The 13,171-nt window shown below is 51.4% G+C and overlaps 1 protein-coding gene across 3 annotated transcripts in view; it reads right to left on the bottom strand.

The window, feature by feature from the left end:
* sema5a (sema domain, seven thrombospondin repeats (type 1 and type 1-like), transmembrane domain (TM) and short cytoplasmic domain, (semaphorin) 5A) overlaps positions 1 to 13,171 on the bottom strand; it is a 325,621-nt gene that overhangs the window by 261,060 nt on the left and 51,390 nt on the right. Inside the window, exons 2-3 of one of the 3 annotated variants that reach the window (XM_072508980.1) lie at positions 13,041 to 13,098; positions 8,475 to 8,677 (exon numbers count right to left, since the gene is read on the bottom strand). The exons of 1 other annotated variant lie outside the window; for it this stretch is intronic. The gene's annotated coding sequence lies outside the window, so the exon portion shown is untranslated. The remainder of the gene's footprint in view (positions 1 to 8,474; positions 8,678 to 13,040; positions 13,099 to 13,171) is intronic. One more of the 3 variants, XM_072508979.1, reaches the window with a different exon arrangement.

Raw genomic sequence — 13,171 nt, 5'->3', positions numbered from 1 at the left:
GTGCCACGCGGTGACAGGTGTGCCAGCAGGTGGCAGATGTGTGCCACGGTTTCCCGGCTCATACGGAGTCTCCTCCTGCTTTCCCGGTCCGTGAGGTCCTGGTATGACTGCCGGGGCCGGTACACACGGGGCGCCCTCGGGTGCCTCCGTTGCCGTGGGGCCGCGACGTCCTCCTCCCCCTCCTCGTCCTGTCGGTCAGGTGTCCCTCCAGCCTGGGCGGCTGCCGCCTGCCCCTCTGCGGCAGCCTGCGCTGCCTCTCTGGCACGCTCCTCCTCCTCCTCCTCATCCAGGGCAACATAGACATGAGCAGCTGCCACCACGGCGGCCAACATCGCTGGATGATCTGAAAACGTGACGGCCTGGTGGGGGGGGGGGGGGAGGGGAACGACGACATGTCATCATTGCCCATATCCCCTCCTCCCCCCAGCCAGGTGGCATGGACCGCATGGGTCCAACTGTTGGAGGCTGGCACCTGGCCAGGTGGACCAACTCACTTGCCCTCCCATCCCCCTCCTCGGCACGGACCCCCCCCCAACCTCCACCCCAGCATGGCACGGACCCCCCCCAACCTCCACCCCAGCACGGACCCCCCCCAACCTCCACCCCAGCACGGACCCCCCCCCCCCCCAACCCCCAACCTCCACCCCGGCACGGCACGGACCCCCCCCCCCCAACCTCCACCCCGGCACGGCACGGACCCCCCCCCAACCTCCACCCCAGCACGGACCCCCCCCCCAACCTCCACCCCGGCACGGACCCACCACCCCCCCCCCCAACCTCCACCCCGGCACGGACCCCCTCCCGGCACTCCCCCGGAGCCCAGCCTACTCTAACCACCCGCCCCCCCCGCCGCACACACACACACACAACCCGAGACACACCTCTCCTCACGCAATCAGACTGCGGCCACGCCATTGCCTGCCCAGAGCCAACCCCCCAGGCCGTCACTCACCTCCACGCTGGTCGGCGTGAGCCTGGAGCACCGGGTCACGCCGATGAAAAGGAGGTTTGATTCAAGTCGACGTGAACGGTCATCACGTCGACGGGACTTCGGCCCATCCGGAAGGGAGAATATCGGCAGGCCGAAAATCGGCTGCCTTGCGCAGACCCGTGACATTCTCCGCGGCAGTGGCGCCATTAACGCCCCGCCGACTTTTCTCCCTTCGGAGACTTCGGCAACCGGCGGGGGCGGGATTCATGGCGGCCAACGGCCATTCTCCGACCCTCTGGGGGGTCGGAGAATGACGCCCTATATCTGTGTTTCATTGTATAATGTACAGCTGGAATGTGATTTATTGTCAGGTCCAGTAGAAGGAGTAGACTTACCATTGGGGAATGATTTGGCAGGAGTGAGGGTTGTGGATTTACCCATGATTACAGAGAGTCAGAGAGAAGAAAAGGAGACAGAACAGGAACAATTTCCCAATATTTTTCCATCATGTGTGGTGACCAGGGCAATGACTAAAAAAGTTCACCACGAGAGATTAAAGTCACACTACAATCAGATGGTAGAGGAGCCAAAACGTTCCTTGAGAACGAGGATATTTCCAATGAAGTGTTTGGCAGGACTTAATTAATTGAGGCCCAGGAAGCAGATCCAGAGATACATAGATTAGAACAGTCAGCTCTCAGCGAAGTTGAGAGTCCTATTACATTAAGAAAGGAATTCTGAAGAGGAAGTGGAGACATCCTCATAGACCTGAGGTTGAGGAATGGATGGTTGTTGATCAAGTATTGGTACCGCCCAAATATCATAAGGAAGTACTGCGGATAGCACAAGATACCAATAGCAGGACATGTGGGAATTCGGAAAACTCAGGCATCAGTCAACAGGCATTTTTCCTGGCCAGGACTTCATAAGGATGTAATGCAATTCTGTAGAACCTGTCATACTTGTCAGGTAAACAAGCACCTTTAATACCCAGTGTTTGAAGAACCATTTAGTTCAGTTTTAGTAGATTGCATAGGACCTTTCCATAAAACGAAGGCAAGACATCAGTGCATTCTTTCAGTCATGGATATGACTATTCAATTTCCAGATGGTATACCTTTGAGAACAATTACAGCTAAGGTGGTAGTGGAAAAGTTGACACAGTTTTTCACACACTATGGCCTACCCTTAGAAGTACAATCTAACGTCAGGTCTAAAATTTTCCAGGACATAATTTGTGGTTCAGGTACCAGAATTAAAATCAACTGCTTATCATACACAAACTCAGGGAGCTTTGGATAGGATCAGACTCTCATAACGATGATTAGGGCCTATTGCCATGAATATCCAAGAGATTGGGACAAGGGATTGGATTTTTTACTATTTGCCACCAGAGATTCACCGAACGAATCTACTGGTTTTAGCCCATTTGAATTTGTTTATGGCCATGAAATACGGGGTATATCAAGATTTCTGAGGACAAATCCTCAATGTTAGATTACGTGTCCATGTTTCTGGAAAGACTCACAGGAGCTTATCAGGTAGCCCGAGAGCATTCAAAGGTTTCTTGAACAAAAATGAAACTGTGGGCAGACAAACATGCCCGGTCCAGAACCTTCCAGACTGGAGATGGGGTACTAGTATTGTTGCTGTTGCAGGGTGAACCTCTGAAAGAGAAATTCAGTGTCCCCTGGGTCCCCTATAAGATGGTTCGGAGAGTGAGTAAGGTGACTTACTTAATCAATACTCCAGAGCGTAAGAAGGACCGTTATGCCACATAAATATATCAAAGAAATAGTATCGTAGGGAGGAGGATAGAAAGGAACAAGTATGTCAGGTGGTACCAGTGGTGGAAGAAGACTGTAATGGAGAGAGTGAGGTAAGAGAAGAGGTAAACAATGCCCTTTCCCCAGGGGTTGTAGCTGGTCATCCTGCTGGAGGCTATACCACTGCTGAGCAGGAACTGACGCAGCTCATCGCTCATGAATGAGGATCCCCTGTCACTGTGGATGTAGGCGGGGAAGCCGAACAGAGCGAAGATGGTGCTGAGGGCCTTGATGACGGTGGCAGACGTTATATCGGGGCATGGGATGGCGAAGGGGAATCTGGAGTACTCGTCGACCACACTGAGAATGTACATGTTACGGTCTTCTGGCGACCGCGCTGCAGTTGCATCCTGTGCAGTACCGGAGCATGGTCGATTGTGGGCGCCAGAATGGAAGGCACAGTGATCCTGAGGGCGCGACCCATCAACAGCTGGGCTGGTGAGAGACCCCGAGCGATAGGCCAGCAGGGCGAGGCAGAAATCCGATCCGGCAGCAGCAGCCTTGCAGAGGAGCCGCTTGAAAATGTGAACGCCCTTCTCCGCCTTTCCTTTCGATTGGGGTGCAGAGGGCTAGACGTCACGTGTGTGAAGCCATACGAGGCAGCAAACGATGACCATACCTGGCTGGCGAAACAGGGCCCATTGTCCAACATGACAGTCATCGGAATGCCGTGGCGAGCGAAGGTGTCTTTGCAGGCCCTGATGACAGCAGACGACGTCAAATCATGCAGGCGTATGACCTCTGGGTAGTTGGAGAAGTAGTCAACGACGATGCCGAGCGCATGAAAGAGGTTCACACCCACCTTCGCCCAGGGGGACGTCACCAGCTCATGGGGCAGAAGCGTTTCAGGAGGTTGCGCCGGCTGAAACCTTTGGCAGGTGGGGCAGTTGAGCACCATATTGGCAATATCATCACTGATGCCCGGCCAGTATACCGCCTCTCGGGCCCTCCATCTGCACTTCTCGACCCCCAGGTGGCCTTCGTGTAGTTGGTCGAGAACCAGCTTGTGCATGCTGTGCGGAATCACAATCCGGTCCAGCTTCAGAAGGACACCATCAATGACGGCCAGGTCATCTCAGACATTGTAGAACTGCGAGCACTGCCCTTTGAGCCACCCTCCCGTCATGTGGCGCATCACACGTTGTAGAAGGGGGTCGGCCGCAGTCTCTCACCGAATACGGGCCAGACTGGAGTCGTCAGCTGGCAGATTTGGCAATGTGAAGGCCACCTGCACCTCGACCTGACATACAAACCCCTCCGAATCTGGCGGCGTGCTCACTGCTCTGGATAGGGCATCCGCCACGATGAGGTCCTTCCCTGTGGTGTAGACCAGTTGGAAGTCGTACCTCCTGAGTTTAAGTAGGATGCGCTGGAGGCGAGGGGTCATCTCGTTCAGGTCCTTGTTTATGATGCTGACCAGGTGGCGGTGGTCAGTTTCAACAGTGAACCGGGGAAGACCATACACATAGTCATGGAACTTGTCTAAATCGGTTAACAAGCCCAGGCACTCCTTTTCGATCTGCGCGTAGCGCTGCTCTGTGGGGGGGGGGGGTCATGGCCCGCGATGCATAGGCGACCGGGGCCCATGACGCAGTGTCATCCCGCTGCAGGAGCACTGCCCCAATGCCGAACTGGCTGGCATCAGTCGAGATTTTAGTGGCACGAGACGTGTCGAAAAACGCCAAAACCGGTGCTGTGGTGAGCTTGAGTTTGAGCTCCTCCCATTCCTGCTAGTGTGTGTGCTGCCACTGGAACTCCGTGGACTTTTTGACGAGGTGGCGCAGAGCTGTCGTGTGGGAGGCAAGGTTGGGAATGAACTTCCCCAGGAAGTTGACCACGCCTAGGAAGCATAGCACTGCTTTTTTGTCTGCCGGCTGCGGCATGGCTGTGATGGCGCTCACCTTCTCCTCATCCGGACGGACCCCTGACCGGGAAATGTGGTCCTCCAGGAACTTCAGATCGGTTTGGCCGAAAGAACACTTGGCTCGGTTGAGGCGCAGGCCGTTTTCACATATGCGTGCAAAGACGCGTTGGAGACGATAGATGTGCTCCTGTGGTGTGGTGGACCAGATGATGACGTCGTCCACGTATACGCACACCTCTTCGATGCCTTCCATCATCTGCTCCATGATGCTATGAAAGACCTCGGATGCCGAGAAGATGCCAAATGGCATTCGGTTGTAGCAGAACCTGCCGAAAGGGGTGTTGAAGGTGCACAGCTTTCGGCTGGACGGATCGAGTTGAATCTGCCAAAAACCCTTCGAGGCATCCAGTTTCGTAAATATTTTCGCCTGGGCCATTTCGCTCGTGATCTCTTCCCGTTTGGGTATGGGGCAATGTTCCCTAATAATATTGTTATTGAGGTCTTTTGGGTCAATACAGATCGTAGCTCACCGGAGGGCTTCTTGACACACATCATGGAGCTGACCGACGGCGTGGACTCCGTGACCCTGGATAGGACCCCTTGGTCCTGGAGATCCTGCAGCTGCTGCTTGAGGCGGTCTTTGAGTGGCGCAGGGACTCTGCGAGGTGCGTGAATGACCGGGGTGGCGTCCGGTTTGAGCTGAATTCTGTAGGTGTATGGCAGTGTTCCCATGCCCCCGAATGCTTTTGGTTGTGGGCGAGGAGCGATTGGAGCTCTGCGTTGAACTCTGCATCCGGGAAGTCAGACGTACCGTCTGGAGAGAGAGGGTGGACTCGTTGCACGAGGTGGAGAGCCTTGCATGCCTGTGCGCCTAGCAGGGAGTCCTTCGATGAGCCGACTATCTCGAATGAGAGTGTGGCCGTTTGTGTGTTGTGTGTCACCTGGAGCTGGCAGGATCCCATAGCCGGGATAACGTTCCCGTTATAGTCGACCATCCTGTACCGGGGCGGCCGAATTGGTGGTCTGACCTTCATGGCGTAGAAGGCTGACCATGCTATGAGGTTGGCGGAGGCGCATGCGCAGTTCGGTCTTGCGTCGAGCGCGCCTGCGTATCACGTCCCTCAGTGTTGCCGTAGGTTTTGGCGCGCACAAACGTGGGAGGCCTCGAAAAGCGTGTGAAATGGCCGCCCTCGTCCGGGCCGCGGGCCGGGAGGAACTCGATCGCCTGGACCCGTTCGGCCTCGTGGGGCACCTGGCTCGCCGATCCGACCGCGTAGGACCCCCGCCGCGCCGATTCGGTCGCCTGAAATTGGGCATAGCGGCTAGTCGCGTTTTCGTGCAGGACACAGGCTTCGATTGCGGAGGTTAAGGTGAGGCCTTTTATTTTTAAAAGCTGCTGGCGTAGGCTGCCCGAGCCAACGCCAAAAACGATCTGGTCCCGAATCATGGAATCTGAGGTGGTGTCGTAACCGCAGGACTGCGCGAGTATGCGGAGATGCGTAAGGAATGACTGAAAGAGCTCATCCTTACCTTGCAGGTGCTGCTGGAAGAGATACCTCTCGAAGCTCTCGTTGACCTCGACGTTGAAGTGTTGGTCGAGCTTGAGAAGGACCGTCTTGTATTTGGTCTTGTCCTCGCCTTCCGCGAACACCAGGGAGTTGTAGACATGGCTGGCGTGCTGACCTGCGGTGGTGAGGAGGATGGCAATCTTTCTGGTGTCCGAGGCGCTCTCTTTTTCGTTGGCTTCCAGAAAGAGCTGGAAGCGCTGTTTGACCAGCTTCCAATTGACGCCGAGGTTTCCAGCGACTTGCAACGGCTGCAGTGTGTTGACGGTGTCCATGGCGCAGGATGGCAGATTTGTGGGTAGGTATCAAATCATTCCTGGTATCATGAAGTGTTGGGTGCTCTGATACACAGACGAACCAACACGGTTGCGAATGGTACAACCCAGTTTTATTTCAATCAACTATTAACATCGTAAACTCTGGTACTCAGCACATGGTGAATGACTGAGTGGCTGGCAATGAGGTCTGTGCACTGAGCCGTCTCCTGCTCGAGTGCCCAGGAAGTGTCGTGTTCCCTGTTTTGTACTGTGTATGCTCTTGTCTGTGATTGGCTGTGTGTGTTGATTGGTCCGTTGATCTGTCCATCATTATGTATGTATGTATGTGCTATGATGTTCACCTGAATATCATGACACGTACTTCCTAGACGGAGTAGGGCAGGTTGCGAGCTTTGACCAGATGGTACAATCGAGTGACCCCCGGGTGACAAAGGCTGTCGTGTAGGGCCCGGTGTTGGTCCACTTGTGTGCTGACACATGTACCTCGGGAGAGGGCGTCTGGGGGCTCGTTGAGTTTACCGGGGCAATACAAAATCTCGTAATTATAGGTGGAGAGCTCGATTCTCCACCGCAAGATTTTATCATTTTTGATCTTGCCCCGCTGTGTGTTATTGAACATGAAGGCTACCGACCGTTGGTCCATAAGGAGAGTGAATCTCTTACCGGCCAGGTAATGCCTCCAATGCCGCACAGCTTCAACGATAGCATGGGCCTCCTTTTCGACGCTTGAGTGTCAGATTTCAGAGGCGTGAAGGGTGCGGGAAAAGAATGCCACGGGCCTGCCTGCCTGATTGAGAGTGGTGGCAAGGACGATGTCTGAAGCATCGCTTTCTACTTGGAAAGGCAGTGACTCATCCACTGCGCGCATCCCGGCCTTGGCGATGTCTGCTCTGATGCGGGCGAAAGCGTGTTGTGCCTCGGCTGCGAGGGGGAATTGGGTGGACTGAATGAGTGGGCGGGCCTTGTCCGCATAGTTTAGGACCCACTGGGCGTAGTAGGAAAAGAACCCCAGGCAGCGTTTGAGGGCCTTGGGGCAGTGGGGGAGGGGAAGTTCCATGAGGGGGCGCATGCAGTCGGGGTCGGGCCCGAGAAGTCCGTTTTGGACTATATAGCCGAGAATGGCTAACCGGGTCATGCTGAACACACACTTCTCTTTGTTGTAGGTCAGGTTGAGAAGAGTGGCAGTGCGGAGGAATTTATCGAGGTTGGCATCGTGGACCTGCTGGTCAGGGCCGCAGATGGTGACATTATCGAAGTACGGAAAGGTGGCCCACAAACCGTACTGGTCGACCATTCGGTCCACCTCTCTTTGGAAGACCGAGACCCCATTTGTGACGCCGAAGGGGACCCTAAGGAAATGGTACGCCTTGAAGGCCGTGTTTGGCCTGCCCGACTTCCGGATGGGGAGCTGGTGGTAGGCGGATTTCAGGTCAATTGTTGAGAAGACCCGGTACTGCGCAATCTGATTGACCATATCAAATATGCGTGGGAGGGGGTACGCGTCGAGCTGCATGTACCGATTGATGGTCTGGCTGTAGTCCACGACCATCCTGTGTTTCTCCCCAGTTTTAACCACTACCACTTGGGCTCTCCAGGGGCTGTTGCTGGCCTCGATAATGCCCTCCTTAAGCAGCCGCTGGACTTCGGACCTGATGAAGGTCTTGTCCTGGGTGCTGTACCGTCTGCTCCTAGTGGCAACGGACTTGCAATCCGCAGTTAGATTAGCAAAAAGGGAGGGCGGACCTTGAGGGTCGCGAGGCCGCAAACAGTAAGGGAGGGTAAGGGCCTGCCAAATTTGAGGGTGAGGCTCTAGAGGTTGCACTGGAAGTCCAGGCCCAACAGGAGTGCAGCGCAGAGATTAGGAAGGACATAGAGGCGGAAGTTACTAAATTCTACGCCCTGGACCGTGAGGATGACTGTACAAAAGCCTCGGATCGGGTCGGAGTGGGATCCGGAGGCTAGGGAGATCCTTTGATTAGCAGGGTGGACCGCGAGGGAGCAGCGCCTTACCGTATCTGGGTGAACTAAGCTGTCGGTGCTCCCGGAGTCCAGCAGTCACGAGGTCGCGTGGCCGTTGATTTTCACCGTCGTCGACGCGGTGGCTAGGTTGTGCGGGCGAGATTGGTCCAGCGTCATCAAAGCGAGCTGCGGGTAGCCGTCGGATGCTTCGGGTGGCGAGCATTGCGTTTCCGATGTCGGGATGTCCGGAGACCCTGTGGATGACAAGATGGCAGCCCTTGGTGGACAGGGTTCACCCGCTCCACGCCAACACTCAATATGCCTACGTTGAGTTCCCTGACGGCCGCCAAGATACTGTCTCACTCAGGGACCTGGCACCGTCAGGTTCCACCCCAACACACACCCCCACCCATTCGCCCCCGCCCCCTCCCACCGCGCCGCCAATAACACACCCCATGAACGTGTTTTTACCTTCCCCAGGAAGTGCACATCCAGGGAAAAATGAAACTGTGGGCAGACAAACATGCCTGGTCCAGAACCTTCCAGACTGGAGATGGGGTACTAGTATTGTTGCTGTTGCAGGGTGAACCTCTGAAAGAGAAATTCAGTGTCCCCTATAAGGTAGTTCGGAGAGTGAGTAAGGTGACTTACTTAATCAATACTCCAGAACGTAAGAAGGATCGTTATGCCACATAAACATATCAAAGAAATAGTATCGTAGGGAGGAAGATAGAAAGGAACAAGTATGTCAGGTGGTACCAGTGGTGGAAGAAGACAGTAATGGAGAGAGGTAAACAATGCTCAGAATGACCGTCCAGTAGTAAAACTAACAAATACAGGCATCTTAGGACAGTTAGTTTGTCTATTTAGAAAAAGAACAACAGAAAGATCTAACAAAAATACAGAAGAAAATATAGACAGATTTGTAGGGACACACCAGGGTGCACTATGTTAGCTAGTCACGATGTAAACATAGGAAACTCCGAACCAATACGCAACATCTGTCTCAACCAAATCCATGGAGACCGGCACAGTTAAAGGTGGAAATCTGGTGCACATTGGATATGTTGCAGAAACAAGCAAAAATTGTGTGGTCCACAGAACGCGAAGTAGAGTTTCAAAAAATGAGTGCCATGCTTGGGGGCAAACCAGCGATGGCCACCCCTGACTTTTCCAGACCATTTAAAGTGGCCACAAATGCCACTGACCTAGGGGTGGGAGCAGTGTTACTTCAAGACACAATGTAGGAATAGAGAGGCCAGTGGGATATTTTCCAAATAAATTATTCACCATTGAAAAGAAAACCTTAACATTGCTACTAGCGCTTCAACACTTTGAAGTATATGTCAGGCATGATAATAAACAAATATACGGACCATAATCCACTTACTTTTATAGAAAGGATTAAAACCCTGAACGCAAGATTGTTCTGTTGAGTTTATTAGTACAACAATTCAATGTTAAAATTGTACACATCTCTGGAAGGGATAATGTTAAAGCTGGTGCTTTGTCACGGGTTTAAAGACTGATTAGTTTCGAATGTAGGAACTGGGAAGGAAACTTATATAATGAGGACGGATGAATGGATATGGTTTTGTGATTTATGTCTTGCATACCTCATAATGAAACGTCCGTGCCTTGATGCTTCATTCCTTTTCGGGAGGGGAGTATGCAAGGGCCTTTCCTGGTGATTCCCTTATTTCCCATTTATTTTACTTTGTGGTTATCATTTTTATCATGATGTTTAATGGACATAAACCTTTAAATTAGGGATTAGATCATAGTTAACCAGTTATATTTGCTGTCGATTTAATTACAGTTATTGTTATTAATAAAATTAATTGTGTTTAAATTTACAACCCTGGTGACTGTAGTTATAGGGCAGCCAAGGCCAAAGACTGGGTATTTTTCGAAGAATTATTTGTTAATTTCAATTGTGCTGCATCAAGTAGGGCTGAAATTGACTGCGCACTAGCCCAGAGGGTCATAACATTCTGCCTATCGCTTTTTTCTTATTCCCCTTTCTGTCTTTTGTTCCTACCTTGTTTCTCCATTCTCTGCATAGGTTGCATAGATTTCCATTCCCCTGCCATTTTAGTTTAAACTCTCTCCAATCACTCTAGCAAATATTCCCCCTAGGACATCAGTCCCAGTCCTGCCCAGGAGTAACCCATCCAGTTTGTACTGGTCCTCCCTACCCAGAACCAGTCCCAATGTCCCACAAATCTGAAACCCTTCCCTTCGCACCATCTTTTCAGCCATGTGTTCATCTGATTTCTCCTGCTATTTCTACTCTGACTAGCACGTGGCACTAGTAGTAATCCTGAGATCACTATCTTTGAGGTCCTACTTTTCAATTTACTTCCTAACACACAATATTCTGCTTTTAAACCTTCTTCCCTTTTATACCTATTTTGTTTGTACTAATGTGTGCCATGACCACTGGCTGTCCACTCTCCCCCTCTAGAAGGTCCTGTAGCCATTCTGAGACATCCTCGACTCTAGCACCAGGGGAGCAACATACCATCCTGAAATTTCATTTGTGGCCACAGAAACGCCTATTTATTCCCCTTACAATTAAATCCCCTGTAACTATTGCCTTCCCACAGGTTTTACCCCTCTCTGTGCAGCAGAGCCAACTGTGATGTAATAAATTTGGCTGCTGCTGCTTTCCCCTGAGAGGCCATTCCCTCCAACAGTATCCAAAGTGGCACATCTGTTTTGCAGGGGAATGGCCACAGGAGATTCCTGCACTGCCTGCCTAGTCCTCTTGCTCTGCCTGGTATTTACCCATTCCCTTCCTGACTGTAGAATCTTTGACTGTGGTGTGACCACCTCTCCATACGTGCTATCCACAATACTTTCCACCTTGCGGATGCTCCACAGTGTCCCCAGCCACCATTCTAGCTCTGAAACCTGAGCTTCCAGGAGCTGCAGCTGGAGACAATTGTTGCACACGTGTTTGCCCCGGGCACTGGAAATGTTCCCAGCTTCCTACATATAGCAGGAGGTGCATTCCAAAGCTTTGAGCTCTTATGCCTGACTTACCCTTTTAAATTAAACCGCTTGGAAGATACTTAAAATCAAATAATATCAATTACTTGAGGGCCCACCCTTCACTGCATTTTTCACTGCATTTTCAATCTTCTCTGGCACTCTCCTCTAAGTGTTGCTGACTGTCTGTCCCAGTGTTCCCCTTCCACACTCTCCTCTAGGTGCTGATGACTGCCTATCCAGTGTCCAGGAGTCCTCCTCGTGCATTCTCCTCTAGGTCATCATCCACAAGCTTCACAGTCAAGTGCTAACTCTTGTCAAACCCCTGCTCAGCTACAATCCACACATGCATGCTCTCTAAATTCCTTGTGCTCTGATACCCACTCCAACAATTCCTTTTTTAAAAATTCCTTTATCAGAGTTACAAAGCCAGAGTTCAGAGTGTGGACGGGGCAAATCCCTCATGCAGCTCCTTGCCTGCTCCAAAGTCCAATTCAAATGGAATCCAATTCATGGTCCCCACAAGAGAGACGTACCAGATCCAGGCATTACACCTGATCCCACACTCACCCAAAAGGCCGAGAAACAAACCACTCCAACAACTCCTGATCCACAGTATGTAGATACTTAAATGTTTGTCTCTAAGCTGCTGAATTCAAGAGAAAGAGTTCATGAAGGGATCGTTAAGGAGGCATGTATATTGTCATTGATAGAAGGATTTGCAATTTCTTTCCCATAATCATTTGTTTCTTGTAGAAAAACATTTCTGTTAACTTGGAAGTACATGACCAGCATGTGATCTGAAACAATTAGGTGTGCATAATTACAAACCCACTGAAGGCCTATTGCCTCCAATTCCTCCATCCACAATTGCCAAGCCACGATTGGTTCCAATGATTAGCCATGCTTCCTCTTAGTGTGTGCATACCTGCACTTCCTCCCCCAATGCCCTGCTGTTGCCATCTATCCTGTGTTGTATTCCTTTGTGGGAGCAATGCATTGTGTTAATTGACTGTAGCTGACTCCCGATCCTACCATCATACTCTGTCAGAATTGATGACAGCTGCAGTCAGAGCCCCAGAGTAAATGAAGCACTAAGTGATCCGATGCCATTTTCACGCTATTAGCATCCTATTTAGTGAGTTAGCTTAAAATTGGGCTTATAGTTATATAAACGTTTTGGTGCCTGGTATGTTGATTTTCAGTAGATATGAATTTTTTTTAAATTTTAGAATACCCAATTCAATTTTTTTCCAATTAAGGGGCAATTTAGCGTGGCCAATCCACCTACCCTGCACATCTTTGGGTTGTGGGGGGGAAACCCACGCAGACACGGGGAGAATGTGCAAACTCCACACAGACAGTGACCCAGAGTCGGGATCAAACCTGGGATCTCGGTGCCATGAGCCAGCAGTGCTAACCATTGCACCACCGTGCTGCCCCTTTAGATATGAAATTTAAGTCAATCAGCATACTTTGTTTACTTCAAACACTTTGGGGATGAAATGGCTCATTTCTGTGTCGCATACAATGATTCTTTAAGGTTCCCCTCATGCCCGACTGTGCCCCCCCCAAAGAACATTGTAAGTAGCACTTGGAAATAATTTGAAGATTTCTGCCTACCTTCTTGCCCAGCAAGACCTGAGTGACTAATAGGGTAGAGGAGGTGGGGTGGTATAACCTGTAAAATAAAAAATATGATTGACCTCAGTTGTCACTCGAGGGCTTTGTTGGTGCTACATATATATCAGCGT

The sequence above is a fragment of the Scyliorhinus torazame genome, chromosome 6, assembly GCF_047496885.1.
Source record: "Scyliorhinus torazame isolate Kashiwa2021f chromosome 6, sScyTor2.1, whole genome shotgun sequence".
Classification (NCBI taxonomy): domain Eukaryota; kingdom Metazoa; phylum Chordata; class Chondrichthyes; order Carcharhiniformes; family Scyliorhinidae; genus Scyliorhinus; species Scyliorhinus torazame.
Note: the sequence above shows the minus strand (reverse complement) of the source record. Positions and strands in the feature narration are given on the sequence as shown.